This window comes from Durio zibethinus, chromosome 28, assembly GCF_047325235.1.
Source record: "Durio zibethinus cultivar Kanyao isolate XHJ-2024 chromosome 28, ASM4732523v1, whole genome shotgun sequence".
Classification (NCBI taxonomy): Eukaryota; Viridiplantae; Streptophyta; class Magnoliopsida; order Malvales; family Malvaceae; genus Durio; species Durio zibethinus.
This window is the reverse complement of record NC_143189.1, coordinates 9,869,116-9,886,380: the sequence shown is the minus strand read 5'-3', so window position 1 is coordinate 9,886,380 and position 17,265 is coordinate 9,869,116. Positions and strand designations below refer to the sequence as shown.

At 30.3% G+C, this 17,265-nt stretch overlaps 1 pseudogene; it reads left to right on the top strand.

Annotated features, from left to right (window-relative positions):
- The first annotated feature begins 5,838 nt into the window (after positions 1 to 5,838).
- Positions 5,839 to 17,265, top strand: LOC149510717 (protein KINASE OF THE OUTER CHLOROPLAST MEMBRANE 1-like; annotated as a pseudogene).

The window sequence follows — 17,265 nt, the reverse complement described above, 5'->3', positions numbered from 1 at the left end:
GCCAAATATAGTTTCGTCTAAATTCATTGACAAGACACCATATGAGATGTGAAAAGGTAAAAAAAGCTAACTTGTCACATATAAAGATTTGGGGATATGATGCTTATGTAAAGCATGCATAACTTGACAAGCTTGGAGCTAGATTAGTTAAGTGTAAATTTGTGGGATATCCAAAGAAAACTATTAGATATTATTTCTACAACTTTGAGGAACAAAAGGTTTTTGTTTTTAAGCATACTATTTTCTTAGAAAAAGAGTTTATCCTTAAAGAAAACAGTGGGAGTAAAGTAGAACTTGAAAAAAATTCAAGAAACTCAAATTGACATAAAGATGGAACTTGAGTCGATGGCTAAGGTATCGATACATAGTCAAAAGCTTAAAGTACATAAAAACTTCATTAGTTAAATAGGACGCGCCAAACTCTTAAGAGATATAGATTTCTTATGGATAAGGATTAGTTGATCATAGATGATGATGTTACTACCTATCAATAAACAATGTTGGACATTGATTCTGAGAAATGGTATAAAGCTATGAAATCTAAAATGGAATCCATGTATGCAAACCAAGTATGGACTTTGGTAGAACCACTTAAATGGATAAAATCGATGCAAGTAGGTTTTCAAGAAAAAAACTGACATAGATGGCAATGTGCAAATATACAAAGCTAGGCTAGTTGTAAAAGGTTATAATAAAAAAACAAAGAGTTTATTTTGATGAAACTTTTTCACTAGTATCCATGTTAAAATCTATTAGGATTTTGCTTATTATCCTCGCATACCATGACTATGAGATATGACAAATGGATGTTAAAACAATATTCTTTAATGAGAATTTACAAGAGGATGTGTATATAAGATAACCTAAATGTTTTGAATCCAAAAAGAATGTCGACATGGTGTGTAAGCTTTAAAAATCTATTTATGGACTTAAGTAGGCATTAAGGAATTGGAATATATATTTTGATGAAAAAATTATAGAATTTGAATTCATAAAAAATGTAGATGAACTTTGTGTATGCGAGAAGACAAGTGGGAGTGCAATCATTTTCATAGTCTTGTATATGGATGACATATTACTTATAGGAAACGATATACCCAAGCTACAATCTATCAAGATTTGGTTATCAAAGAAGTTTTTCATGAAGGATTTAGGAGAAGCAACTTATGTTCTGGGCATAAGGATCTATAGAGATAAATTAAAGAGATTGCTTGGTCTCTCACATTTGGATACATAAACAAAATGCTAAAAAGGTTTATCATGGAAAAATCCAAAAAGGGATTCTTACTAGTCTCACATGGCATAACTCTTTCTAAGGACATATGTTCTAAGACACAAATTGAGGAAGATAACATGAATAATGTTCTATATGCTTTGGCAATTGGATCCATTATAGATGCATTGCTACGTGCAAGGCCTAATATCTCTTATGCTTTAAGTATAACAAGTAGATATTAAGCAAATCTAGGTGAACATCATTAGAAAGCCATGAAAACAATCCTTAAGTACTTGAAAATATCTAAGAATATATTTCTTATTTATGGTGGAGATGAACTCCTTGTTGAGGGTTATTGTTATGCAAGTTTTTAATCCAACAAGGATGATAGTAAGTCTCAAAATGACTATGTTTTTACTCTGAATGAAGGAGCAGTGATTTAGAAATGTTTTAAACAAAGTATAATTGCAAACTCTGCAAATAAAGCCAAATACATTTATGCATCTGAGGCTGTAAAAGAGGCCATTTGGATCACAAAATTCATAACTAAACTAAGTATTGTTCTTAGCATTGTTGATCCAATAACAATATACTATGACAACAATAGAGTTATTGCTCAAGTCAAAGAATCAAGATCTCATCAAAGATTTAAATATGTATTATGGCAATATCATCTCCATTAGAGACTTCGTTTCTAAAGGTGATGTTAAAATTGAATGAGTACCCACTAAGTATAACATTGCTAATCTTTATACTAAAGCTATGTCCTAACAGAAACATGATAAACATGTAATCAAATATAGTATTAGATATATAAATGATTGACTTTAGTGCAAGTGGGAGATTGTTGGTATTTGTCCTTTAAGCTAAATCATATTTTGGCAAGATATTATCATATATATTTATAGTTTTTTGATATTTGATATCTTATAAATGTTTTATTTCTTTATCATTGAGCTTGTATACATATATTTCGATGTTGATGCTTATATGATAAAGTTTTAAAATATAAATAAAATTTTGTAAAGGAATTACAATGAGATTGTAATTATGAGATCATCATTGCATAAAACCTATATGTTTCAAAATTATTCCTAGTTGATGCTTTATCAACAAAAAGATGTTGACAAAAGCTGTTGAGACAAGTGCATGGTTATGCTTTTACTTATAAAGTAAGTAACTGATCTCATAAGTTGAAGTTTAGATAAACTTAAGCTAACATGTGAATGCTTGTTACAAGAACAAGTTCATTGAACATGACTCGATATGAGAATGCTATATGGTAATTCACATAGTGTCTATAGTTACATTCTTATGTAAAGGTTGTATAAATGATCCTTTGACTTGAGATTACTTATGATCTTATATGATGAATATTATACTTTGACTTTACTTATGGTTATAACCAAGAATGCTCCAGTTGAGTATTATTAGGTATAACATGAGGCATATAAAGATGTATGAAGTAATCAAGATGAGATTCATTATCTTATGTGATCAAGAGAGTATTTCAGCTAGTCTTGATTGAATTAACTTGAGAAATCTTTAACCGAAGTAAAATAAGAGTTTAGAATTGTTCTAAAGCTTATTTGTGAGTTAATGTCAAGGACAAGACTTAAAATGGTTGAACAAGATTGAGTAGATACTAAACCATACTTAATATTTAAACCAAAATACTATGTGATAAAATGATATTAATTATACATTAAGACCATTCATGGATAGTTTGTCAAGCTGTATTAACTTTTCTTTAACAATTGAGGGTCTTGGCAATAAAGCAAGAATTGATTATGATCTATAAACATAAGATTGGCTAATTGGAGAATTGGTGATGAAGACAAAAAGTTTGTTTCATCCATAGCCGAATACTAATGCTTACAATACTTGTGTTTATTGCCAATATACTAAATAATATAATGGGTCACACACAATAGGACAATTGTGAAAGATTAAAATTGGGACAAATTAAGTTAGATTTAATTTGATTTTAATAAAACCAAAAATAGAGGAAATAAAAATAAGAGAAAGAGTTTCACTTGTTTGATACATTTGGTTAGCATTGGTTAATTGTGAAAATTTGTATTCCATGTATTAAACCTATTGTGGCCGAATGCTAAACCCTATAAAAAAGAACATCAAGCCCCCTTTTTGTGAGAGAAAAAAGAGTAACAAAATAAACATCTAGAGAGAAACTCAAGAAAATATAAGAGGTATTGAAAACATTTACTAGCTATAGTGTGACTTTAAGTTCACCAAACTTTAGAGAAGCTTCTTTCACAAGAGTTTGTATGGATCACCATTAGAGGTTGAACAAATTTAGACAACTTCTTGGCTTGGAATCTATTTGGAAGATCACCAAAAGGAACCAAAGGATTTTCAGCATTCAAGGTAACCCCTTTAGCTGAAACTATACATGCTTTAATATATATGTTTGTATAATTTTATTGATTGATCTTGGCTTTAGGGAATTAAAATTTTTTAAAATTTTACTACTTTAACTTTGATAATGATATATAATTCCTTTCACAAAGGTCACTTCATCTTAGCCATCAAGTTAATGTTTCCATATTGTGCTTGTTTGTAAGTCAAACCAATGACTTTGCATAATGCATAATATTGGTTGCCATCAAGATCAAATGCTCATCAGGAAGAGAATGCTATGAATTATAATTATAAAAATGAAAACCAAGAGGATACCTTTAACTCCAGTCACCATGGAGGAAATTTCTTTGCCCGAGTTCAAGATGGCTCACTTCTTCAGAAAATGGCTCTCTTTCAAGGAAGACAAGAGAAGGCCTGAATCATCTGAAAATTTTTCTCTAGCTTTTCCAAATTAGGCAATCCTGATGGTAGTGGAGTCAATATATAATTGATCAGCACAAGTTCAATTTAAATGCTTTTTTAGTTGTTATCTATTTGGATAAATGATATGAACAGTTTTTGAATTATAATAATGTTTAATATGATACTTAAATTTAAAAACAAAATCTAATATGGTGTATGAATTATAAATTTATTAGCTAATATGATACTTGTAAAGGTTATTTGTTCATCACATGTCATCATTTGGTAGTTAGTTAACTATGTTACGAGTGAGGACTGCATTAATTAACAAATTTATAATTCAGATTTCACATTAACAAATTTTAAAATTTAAATATCATATTAAATATTTTATTATAATTTAATGATCATTCTTAACATTAATCCAATCTTTTTCTATGGTAATAGTGCTGAATTATTGATAGTTGCCTTGTAAATTGATATAGTCTTTCTTCGTGAGAAATGTCGCTTTTCCATGTAGATGACTGATTCTTCTCCTTCTCCTTCCTTCTATTCCTTGCTACCTATCGCTTCCTTGTTACCTCTCTGTCTTTCTCTTTCCTATGTTCTCTTTGAACTATGTTTTGGACTTTTCAGTCGGTTAATCAATTATCAAACTAATCTGCACCACTCATATTTTCCTCGCCTAAAGCAAATGCACCGTTGCATAGAAGTGCAGTGTTGAAACATCCATGTTAATTACATGTTAAATCAAATATTAATTTGATTGAAATCAAAGGTTAACTTAATTTATGCAATTATACTTAAAAAAATATACCAAACAGATTTGTATTTTAAATATTAATAGTTGTAACCTGATTTTTGTAAAGAAGATTAATTTGATTGTATCCTTAGGAAGACATGATCTCTTCCTAATTAAGACGTACGTCACTGCAAGCAGAAAATCAAGTTGCAAAATCCCGTCTCATTTTGCATCATAATTAGTAAATAAAAAATATGTTAATCGTTTTGATTTCCCACTTTTTTTTAAAATTTTTAGTTTTCCTTTGAAAAGGAAAATTACAATATGGCATATAAATACAAAAATATTGCTATCTCTTTAGGAGTAAACCTGATAATTTAAAATACGACGAGGTAACATGATACAAGCATGATAGAAAAAAAATATAAAAGTGACATAATTTAAAATTTTAATAATAATTATGTTTGGGTTTAATAAAATAAAAAAATATTATATCTTTTTGTGTCGATATGAATTGTAATACATAATTTTCGTGTAAAAAATTATACGGATAGACGAATTTTAATATTTTACACAATATAAATAAAATATTTTACACAACAAAAATTTCAATATTGTAGGAGCATAACACCTACAATTAACAAAAAAGAAATTACAATTATATAGGACTTACTAAATATTACGTAATTTCAAGTCTATTCTTATAAGTAATAGATTCTTACATAATTCTTAATTACAAAAAGACTTACAAGTGAAATGCTCCAAGGAATCATAATCCTAAAGAAATGATTATGAAGAAGGACGGTTTGTTTGGTTTTTATTGCTAGTTTTCTTTTTATTATTATAATTATTATTATTATCAGATTGATAGGTGCATCAAATTTGGAAAAATAGGTTTAAGCTTCTATAAATATGGTAATAGGCATTAGGTTTTTAATCATTTGGTAAAGTATTAATTCTTCATGTTAATTGTATTCTGGATGGGTCATGAAGGAAAAAGGCCCTATATGTTTGTGTTTTCATTGTGTATTTGGTATTCTGCTTCACATTTAAAACATCTGTTTTTACTTTTTCTTATACCATCTTTGTAGGAGGAATGCCCGAACTGATTAAAGCATCCAAGCAGGTCCCTTTGAGTATGAGCTTTTTGAAGGAGATCCTGACCACCTTAGGACTGTTGTGGCTAGACCGACTCAGACGAGGCCATGGATTAATCCTGCCTCGTTGAATCTTAAGCATGGGATAGGACAAGGCCCTTTTGGTGATGTTTGGCTGGCTACTCATCATGAGTCAGGTGTTGATTTTCAAGAGTATCATGAAGTTGCTGTTGAGATGTTGCATCCATTGAAGGAGAAGCATACACAAGTTTATTGATAAGTTTGAAGAGTTATTCTTAAAGTATCGAAAGATCCAAGGTGTTTGCTGGTTGCATGGCGTCTCAGCATTAATTTTTCAATGTCCTTTTTATACTTGTAAATGTACTTATATTTTGCTAACACAGTATCTAATTAACTTTCATATGACTTTGGTGCCCTCATGTCTTAATCACAAAAATGATTATAGATTTGGATTTTCTCAAAGGTTTCTAACTAAATGACATGGTTGGGTCCATTCTTTCACACAGCTTCTTGAGAATTTAAGGTGTTAACTTTCTGTTCAAGGGGCAGACTTGGATTTTCCTGTCAGCTTGCTGCAGATTGTGAAAATTTCAACTAAATGGTTAGCATTCTGATCAGAAGATGAATTTGTTTTGAAATGATTTTGCAGATCTGCATTGCTATGAAATTTTATGAAGGCTTTATGGGAGATCAAATGGTTCGGTCTCATTACCTGATATCTTAAGGTGATAAATTGTTATACATTTATTCTTTGTGAAGCACATAGTGCTTTTAGTTGAATCCTCTGAAATCTTTAGAATCGGCTGATATTTAAAGGTATGGGATCCAGTTAGCAAGAGGGCTCCTCAAGTTGCACTCAATAGGGTTGTTGGTGCTCAACCTGAAGCCTTCCAACTTCCTTCTAAACTAACATGATCAATTAGCTCTGGGGGATTTTGGAATCCCATATATACTTCTTGGTATTCCATTGTATGACTCTGATATGGCTCTTAGGCTTGAAACTTCTAACTACTTGGCTCCAGAACAGTGGGACCCTGAAGTAAGAGGTCCTTTATCCTTGGAAACTGACATTTGGAGATTTGGTTGTAGCATGGTCGAGATGTTGACTGGTGTTCAGCTTTGGTTTGGGAAATCAATTGAAGAAATTTATCGTTCAGTTGTGAGTAAGAAAGAAAAACCACATATCCCCAGCGGCTTGCCTCCAGCAGTTGAGAATGTTATCAATGGCTGCTTTGAGTACGATCTTAGAAATAGATCGTTAGTTTCGGATACTCTACTTGCCTTTGAAAGGTGTCTGCTTTTGCCCTTCTTTCTACCTTGGTTTTTATTCTAGACACGATTTTATATCCAGTAGTTTATTATATTTTCACAATAATAAGATCTTTAACAATTCATTCCTCAACTTTGGGCACCAAGTGATTTGATCTTCATAGAATTATGAAAATAGAAGAGAAAACTCCTTGCTTATTTCATTTCATTTGATACATGTTGCAATCCCTTTAGAGGGGTTGATGTTTAATAATCTTGCTGTTTATCAAGTTCTTGCTTGTGTTAACATTTAGAGCAATCATGGCTGTGGAAAGGATTGACAAATTATCTCCCCCCATCCTAATCTCAGCTCCATCTCTGATCTTCAATTTGCTGTGTTACTTTTTGCTTAGCCATTTGAGGTTTGAAATTCATGAATACAAGAAACTGTAGCTTCACTAAAGGAACAATAAAATTGTGTCAAGTATTGCTCCAAAAAAATTACTAATAGTTGCCTTTGCCAGTTGTTTGTGAGTAACCCAAATGCAAGGCATTGTATGCTTTGTTTGTTTTGATAATGTCGGTATTATGCCTGAATCTAAATATTTTCCTTAACTTCTTAGCTTGTGATGTCTATTTTGATAGTTTAGAATCTGGTGCATCTTACATTGGATAGAAAGACTTAATTATTGGTGAATAAACTTAATTTTTTAGATTAAATTTATTTATATTCTAAATATTTATGTTTGAATAGAAACAATTATTATATGACATATGATTATAATTATTTGCCTATAAATAGATAGTTGTTCACATAAAGTTATGACTATACAAATGATCATGGTTATTACCATTTGTATTAAAATTTATATCTGTTCATTTATTATAAATAAATTTTTAATATAACTATTTGCAGTACTTCTGCTTGAAGAGTTTTGAGACTTTATTGTATACTAGAGGCATAATTGCCTTTAAAAAAGTGTTATTTATGCCTCAAAGCTATATTTCTTCTTTCTTATTATTTATAGTTTCTTAAAATTTTTCTAACAATTTAAAACAATTTAAAGACAATTATGAAGAAATTTTTACATTTCATATTTGTGGAGATGCAAGAGAAAGAATTTAGAAATACAATGGTGAAATCCGAATTCTTGAAACAATTATAGATAAAGAGAAATAATTATTTATCACGATGTCAAATAAGTTTTTCTTTAATTTTAATTCAAAATTAGTATGTAATTTATTTTATGCACTATTGTTGGTAGGAAGATTGACCAAATGCAATAGATACTTATATTTGCATATATGGTCAAAATGCTATTTTTAATTATTGAGTACAACGCCATAATTTTTTTGCATATTGATTGAAATTGTCTCATCAATTGAGTTTAATTTATTGAAACCAAGGTCAGGAAGGGGACTAGTGTAAACACCAAAAGAAAGAGTCAAAATCAATCCATAATTTTCATGAAAAAATGATTGGATGGATTGAAATTTATATGCATGGAAATTGTTATTGCTTTTGGATTGGATAATAAGTAAAAAAGTAGATTTATGCGTGAACTTATAATGTGATTCATTGAGATTGTCTTAAAAAAGCCATAAGCAAAAATAGGCTCTGTGTATATGATAAAAAAATTTAGATTTAGATATGATAAATGATCTTTTTTGTTCAATGTTATCGAGAATTTGAAAAAGAAAGTAGATTTTAAGGAAAATTGAGATCATTGATTGGGAACTTTGTTCACAATAGAAGTGAATGGAAGTGGGCTAGAAATGGAGTCTCCCAATATATTTATTTTTTAATCATTTGTGGTTAATTAATACATAAGTTAATTAGATGCTTATTTACAATTTTATTTTTATGCTTATATTATTCCATCATGCCTGTATTAATATGCTTTGAGTTAAATGGAATGTTTATATGGTGCAAAATTTGATTAATTAAGCTTTATTCTTATTATTAAAACAATTTGCTAATAACATGCATTTATTATTTTTTAAAAGGGCGTGATTGAAATTTTAGTTCTTAAATAAGCATACATTTATATTTACTCTGGCAATTGTTAAACAGAAGAATCACGAGAATATGGTTAAATTTATTAAAACCATAAGATAATGTCTTGATTAGAAAAATCTAGAGAAGTGTTATTTTAATATTTCACCCATATTAGATTTTTTATTTTAGAGTATGGTTATATACTTTATAGTTTGGATAATAAGTGTATGCATTATTAATATAACGATTATGGTTATATATATATATATCCAAGGTGAAATGCACTTTATATTTAATATATCCACCATTCGTATAGCAATTGTAAGAGATCTTCAAGGGAGATACTATTGAATTATGATGGAAATGCATATAAAAAGGTCATGTTCAATTGTGATGCCATGTAAATCTTAGCAAAGTCAAGAATATAAAAGAATGTATCTATTTTTATATTTATATGTATATCTGCTAAAAGTGGATATTGAGTTTTTAAAGTCTTTTAAAACAATTTTAATGAATCAACAAAAATCACTCAATGATTCATTTTATTGGTTCCATGGGTTATCACATTTCATGGCTTGAATACATGTTTTGTGAATTTTTGTATAAAGCAATGAATTAAAACATTCATGACACTAGAATTGGACATGAAAAACATATGCACAATTAGTCATATATTAAGAAAATGAAAATGGATGATTATTTGAAAGGAAACTCAAATTATCTTATTATTAGCATAAATGGCATCTGTGTGCTTTATAATATTGAAAAAATAAAGTGCTCAAGTATCTGTGGTACATGAGTTTCTATAATTTCGTAGCAAGGGTACCAACTTGAACTATATATGCACCATCAATGTATGGACTTGATAATAATGTTGGCTTTCAAAAAGCCTTATGCCTTGAAATTGACCACTAAGTGAGTTATCCATGGATAAGGTGTTATGACTCTTACATTAAATGTACTTTTGGTAAGTTTAAAAATTATTTATTTGTACATATTACACAAATAGTTTTCCTTAGCGGTCTTTGTATAAAAGTGATATTTGTTTAATTTTATTTGATAATAATCATGACTTGTATAAATGATTTACATATCATGATTTTATTAAAAATTTTGAGATATAGTGAAAGTATAAAATTATATTCACTTTGGAAGCCAAGAGTGATTTAAAGATTTTGTGAATAAAAAAATTTTTATAGCAAGATGAATGCTATTTGACTCATTTGGATGATGGACATGGTTTTGCTCATGGTAATAAAAAGGTTAATAGTGTTTATTATGAAATAGATTCATAAGTTTCTAAGAGTTGGCATGAAAATCTCAAAAAGAGACTTTAGGAAGCATGAGTTTACTAAAATAAAAAAAAAATGAGAGTGATTATATTTGACATCATTCTTATTGATGTATACTCTCATATTGAGTTTAAATAAAAGTTTTGGAACTTTTATGAGAAGAAAATATTAAGTTATATATATTTGCTAGTTATATTTTACTAAGAGTGGATTTGAAAGCTTCCTAATTAAAAAAAAAAAAAAACCCACATAATATTGCAAAGATAAATGAAATGGCAATTTAATTAAGTATATATGATCTTGATACTTGATGGGACATTCTTTAATAAAAGAAGGCATATTTTTACTTGGTGGAGGTGATAAGAATCAAAAGAAATAAAACTCACCATCATAGTGTTGTAAGATTTTAAGTATAATTTTAAGAGCAAATTATACAAGCAAATAAGTTTAGTACACTTATTAAAGTAAAATCATAAAAAGGCCTTTAAAAGTCTTAAAAGGATTAAAATGACTTACTTTATTCGTTGAGTTTGGATGTATAAAAGTATGAAAATAAAGTTATGGCTACAACCAATACCAACAATTTCTTAAAATGATAAGAATGAGGCAACAATGTCTAGAGTATATAAATGGTATGCAAAATGAAAAGTATGGACATTTTAGCCTATGAAGTGAATATATTAGAGTTTCAATCTCAAGTAAGGGTAATTACCATAAAAGAAATTGACTTCCAAGATATTGGTTAGTAGTATTACAAGTATAATGGGTTTCAACTTTTACTATTCGACACCAATAATGGAAGCCCAGCTTTGAATTAGTAATCTCTAATTACAAAATTTAATGGGTAAAAAAAAGTTGTTGTTATGTGTCTATTAAACGCTAGTAAAACCCATTCAAAATTTAGAAACTAATATGATCCATTATGTAAGAAGGATGAGTTTTTATACTCTTAATAGAGTTTATTATTTAAATGCCTAGAGCAATGGCGATATAATGGGAACTTTACCTATATAAACATAGAAGTGGTGTTGCTTCAATAAGAAGAGTTAAGTTTTCTCTTATAAACGTTTATAAATAGGATAAGCATATAACCTTAATATTGCTAAAATGGTTATAAACTACTAACAGAAGAATAAGTAAATATTATGTGCATTATATTTTCAATTCTAACATTATGAGTTGAGATTTAATCTGTAGACACCTTCAATTTCATTAAAATTCTAAGGTATATACACTAATTAAAGATTTAAATTGAGAGGTACCTTTTTATATTAATAATATTTATTTGTGTAAAAGTTTAAAGATTAAGCATCAATATTCCAAACTAGTGGGGGATTGTTAATAGTTTACAATGTGATGCATCCCACATGGGATAAAAAGACTTAATTATTGGTGAATAAACTTAATTTTTTTGGATTAAATTTATTCATATTTTAAATAATTATGTTTGAACAGAAACAATTATTATATGATAAATGGTCATAAATATTTGCATATAAATGGATAATTGTTCATATGAAATCATGATTATACAAATGGCCATAACCATTTAAATAGAAATTTATGTCTACTCATTCATTATAAATAATCTTTCAATATTAATATTTTCACTACTTCTGCTTAGAGGGTTTTAAGATTTTATTGTATCCTAGAAGCATAATTGCTTTTAAGAAAGTATTTTTCATGCATCAAAGCCATACTTTTACTTTCTTATTATTTCCTTTTTCTCAAAATTTTTCTAACAATGTATGGCCTACCAGGTCTATCTAAATTCCATTCATATCTTGTTGGAATTATGATTAGCTTAATTTTTTGTGATATTCAATTGAATACAATTTTTATCACTAAGAAAAGTTGTTATATTATTATAGTTGTTAAATAGTTTCCATGCATTCACTATATGGACATTAGTAACAACCAAATAGTCTTGTTATTATTTTGCTAGAGATTGTTTGGGTTGTACTTTGATCATTTGCAACTGGACTTGTAACTCACAAAATGTTATTCACAGTGATGGAAGATGGATTGGCCTTAGAAGTTGACCAATCAAAGAAAAATCAATTGTTAGTAACATGGTATCTTTCCAATAATAGTATCGAAGTAAGCAATATGGTTCAATCAAGAAGCTCTCTAAATGCTCGTAGACCTCAAATTGTGAATGTTCGTGAAGGAACTACTATTGGTTTAGGTGGCATTGCTGATAAAAATGCTTTGTTCTAGTGAAAATTCCTAGAATGCATAATCCTGTTAAAGTATAGGAGTCAATACTTGAGAAGGTCACATCTGGTTTGGTAGTAGGTAGCTGGGTATGCTTGAAACAAGAAACCAACACTTATTATGTGGGGTAGTTTATAAGGCTTAAGGCAAATGTGCTTACTCATTGGTTTGAATGGTCATGGAACAGGGAAAGATCATGGGTGTTAAGGGCATTTTTAGATCCAAAGGGTATTTGGTTATGTTCTCTCATTAAAGATTGCCAACAGATAACCAAGGACATGTTAGACTTTTGGATTGACTTGATATGTTAGATTGACACAAGGTTACAGTGCCATGTCAGCTTAGCCACCACACCAATCTATCCAGTAGCCCCTTCTTAATTTTGGCTTATCATCCTCTAAGTGAATAGTCAATGTTCAGGTAAACTCGATACTCTAAATCATCCTTAACTGTAGAGTTGACCTTAGGTAACCTAAGTTGCCTAAAACCCCTTATATTCCAGTTATAAATAGGATCATCTAGGTACCATCTAGACATCTCATATTTTTCTACTTTTTCTATTCTCCTTCTAACTTTCCTCTTTAGCTGATCTTTAACATGAATATCAGAGTATAAATGCTAATGACACTTTAGGCTTTGCTCTTAACTGCTTTCTTTCTTTCCCTTGTGATTTTAAGGTTTTACCCTTCTAGTTCAGCTCGTTACAAATATTTGATGTGCCAAGTAAGGGCATTTCTTTTTTTTGGCTAAGCTAAAACACCATGCCACTTAGAAAGAGAGTTGCTGAGGAAAGAGAACCAACTGTTGTAACTGGAAATTCCTTGCTCTTAATCAACAATTATAATCCCTAAGAAAAATGATCCAAAGTCTTATCCCTCCACAAATGTCTAAATACCTAACCTAAATACCTAAAAAAACCTTTATGTAGAGAAATTGTCAAGCTATGTTGACACTGAAGCCTTATCGGCTTTAAGAGAAAAGAAGCAATATTCCACCTCAATCAGCCATCAACATTCTAACACCTCTACATAAGCCACCACCCAAAAGTTCAAACAAACCGTTCTTAAACCTCGATTGAACAAGGACCTCAAAGTTCAGATGCAGGCCATGAAAAAAGAGTTAAAATGAAAGGCCATTGTATTTGAAGATTAGAAAATTTTTTGGAAACTTTACCTTTTATCAAGGACATTAATAGGACCATACCCCCAAATAGGTTTAAAATGTTGACCTTAGAAACATACGATGGTACAACTAACCTTTTTGATCATTTAGAGCTTTATCGAACTAACATGATAATGTAGAAGGCAAATCTCTAATGAGCAAAGGTCTAGTTACCACATTTAAAAAAGTAGCTCAGACCTAGTATTGTAGGTTGAAACTAAGTTCTATCACCATGTTTAAGGAACTCAACCATTTTTTATTGTCCCATTTTGTTAGCAGTAGAAGAATGAAGAAAACTATGCTAAGCTTAATTTTTATCCACTCGGGTAGAAACAAGTCTCTAAAAAATTACGTCACTCGCTTTAACACGAAAGCCCTACAAGTAAAAGATTTAGAACAAATTGCTATTGTTGCTACCTTAACTACTTGGCTCAGTGATAAATAGTACCATTTAAAGCTTACTCTTTCCTTATAACTACTAGAAACATTAACTAATGTGCTACTTATTGCAAAAAATATATCTACATAGAAGCTACAATGAAAAATAAATGAGTTGAAAGAGGCTAATCCTCTCTCCTCACGATTAAAATGAGAGAGGATTATCTTTCTTTCTCGACTAAAAAAAGAAAAAAATTTACGATATTCCCATTAGAGAAAGACGACAAAGGTATAGGGACTAAACTACATCGAATACCTCAAGAGGAGGATTTTGACATAAATTAAAAGGAACTTTGAGCTAAAATGACCAAAACTACTAAGACAGAACAAGTGAAGAGACTTGACAAAGAGATGTACTTTTCACAAAGACATCAATCGTAACATAAAAATTTACATTGATGAATAATGAAATAAAAATTTTGATTAGAAGAGGTTGATTAGATAGATTTATGGATCAAGTTAGGCAAGGTAAGAGGGGATCAAATTTCAAAAAAGAGAATAAAAAAAAGATAAAAAAGAACCAAATAGATAGAAAAGAAGATAACCAAGGTGGTGGAAACTAGAAAAGTGAGTAGGAGAAAGATAGAGGTCAACTTGTAGACAACAAGCCAATTGTGGGCATCATCAACGTAATAACGAGAGCTTTACCTTGGCCAAAAGAAAATTTGATCAAGAGATAGTTATGGCAATATAGACTCTTAGTACACCTAAATCTTATTAATGTCTAAATAAATAATCACTCAGTCATTATTGGTTAGCACTATTATACTGTATTCCTTTTTAGAAAAGTCAAACTTAACCTTCAAAGCACAAGAGTGATGTACTGAGCACATCTAAGGCAGTAATCAGGATTGGCCTTACCTTTTAAGCTCTACATCACATCTTTTGAGGTTAAGCTTAAGTTACAAGGGGTATAGAAGGGGATGAGGTCATTTGCACCATTACCTAAAGTGACCTATTTTTTGTGTTTAGCTTCCCTTTATTTCTCAGCTTGGTTGGACCCTTTTATTTGGTTATCCAAGGCCTACTTACTCTTAAAAGTTTCATTTTCAGATGACTCATTTTTTAAGAAGGCAGTAGGGGTCTACACCCGAATAAGAGCTAACACCTTCACCACATCGGAGGAAAAAAAATGGAAAAAGAGTTAGAAAACTCATTAGACTCAAGATATGGACCAAGGTTGGACCTTAAGGTTGGCTTAGAAAGATGTCAAAAGAAAGTAAAAGAAAAAGTTTAAGGTCAAGAAAGAAAGAAGTAGAAAAAAAAGGTTAGTTAAAGGAGTCAAACTAACCTCTGACTTCGGGGTTAGAGGATTTTTAATAGCAGAGTCTATTGCAACGATAAGCTCATACACACTATGATAAAGCCACTCTCCCTTGGCATAAGCATTATCCTCAAGTTGTTTCTGACTTCAATAAACATTGGATTCATCCAAATCTCTTCTTATAATGATAGAAGGGACTTCATCATTTAAAGAACCCTAATGGCTAAGCTAACCTTTTTTCCATTCTACCCTAAAACTCTTAAACATACTAGAATAAGAAGATATAATGAAAAATGGTAAAAAAACGTATCAAAGAGGTTAAAAATAAGAATATCAATAAAAAAAAAAGCTAGAAAAACTGAAGGTCAATCAAATTAAGTTACAAGAGAGAAAGAAGGCTATAAAGTGAGATTAAAGCCCTATAAGGCCTTTTATATAGCCAATGCAAAGATCATATAGATGTTCAAGATTGTGTCACATGGTTGGAATGATTACTAAGGATGACTTTTCACATTTTAACCCAAATTCATATAACCGTCAATTTTTTTTCTCTTTAATAAATGTAGATTCACTTTCTGACAGCAAATTAATCTGTAAAAAACACACATCAATCACCTTAACAAAGTTAATCACATCGACTAGGTTGGCCATACATTAGTGCAAAAGGCAAATTTACAAACTAAAAAAAAAAAAGCAAAAGTCCAATATTGGCCATTGTAATAGCAGATCAGCGAATTACTATTAAACATAACATTGGGCACACAGAACACATCAATAACCGACTGTAAACCTACTCGATCTGAACCTCCCTCAATCGACGTCTATTTGTCACCCATTTCTATGACTTAAGTTCAGACTAACCAAAAAATTTTCAAGGCCCATGCTCAAGAAACTTAAGCTTAATATTACCAAACAATATTAAATCGGCTTAATAAACATTTGTCAGTCTAATACTCGACTACTCAATAAGAGGATAAAATGTTAGGGGCATTTTTAGGTCTAAAAAGCATTTTGGTCATCTTTTTTTATTAGAGATTGCCAATAGACATTTAGTGACATTTTTTACTTTTAGGCCTATCTGACTGTTAAATTGACCTTAGGTTATAGTGCCACATCAGCTCAACTACTTCAATAATCTACCCAGCGAGCCCCCCTTAACATTGACTTGTTATCCTTTAAGTGAACAGTTAATGTCCAAGTCAACTCGATACTTCAAGTCATCCTTGATCATAAGGCTAACCTTGGGTAACCTAAACTGCTAGAAACCCTTCATCTTTTAGCTATAAATAAGGTCATTCAAGTACCATTTAGACATCTCACACTTTTTTACTTTCTTTATTCTCCTTTTTACTTTTTTCTCTAGCCAATTTTTAATTTGAGTATCGGTGTACAAACATTGGGGACATCCTAAACTTTACTTTTAGCCGCTTTCTTTCTCTCTCTTATGATTTTAAGGTTTCACCCTTCCAACTCAACTTAGCACGTACAATAGGCTAGTAGGAGAATTTTAGAAATGTTTCCAAATGGATGTCTTGTTGTAGTGTTTCCAAGTAGATTTGTTCATGGAAATGAACCCAACAACTTTTTAGCAAACCTTACCGTAGTGGAATCAATGTCTTTTGATACATGTCTTGGTGTAGTGGAGAAATATCAACATGTTGAGGATTTTCATTGGGTTGTGAGGCCACTAGCAATGGCCTTTGGTTTATTTATAGCCATAAAGCTCACTATATCTGTTGGATGCAGTGTAAGTGCGAGATTGAAGAAAGGTCGACCAAATGGTTAA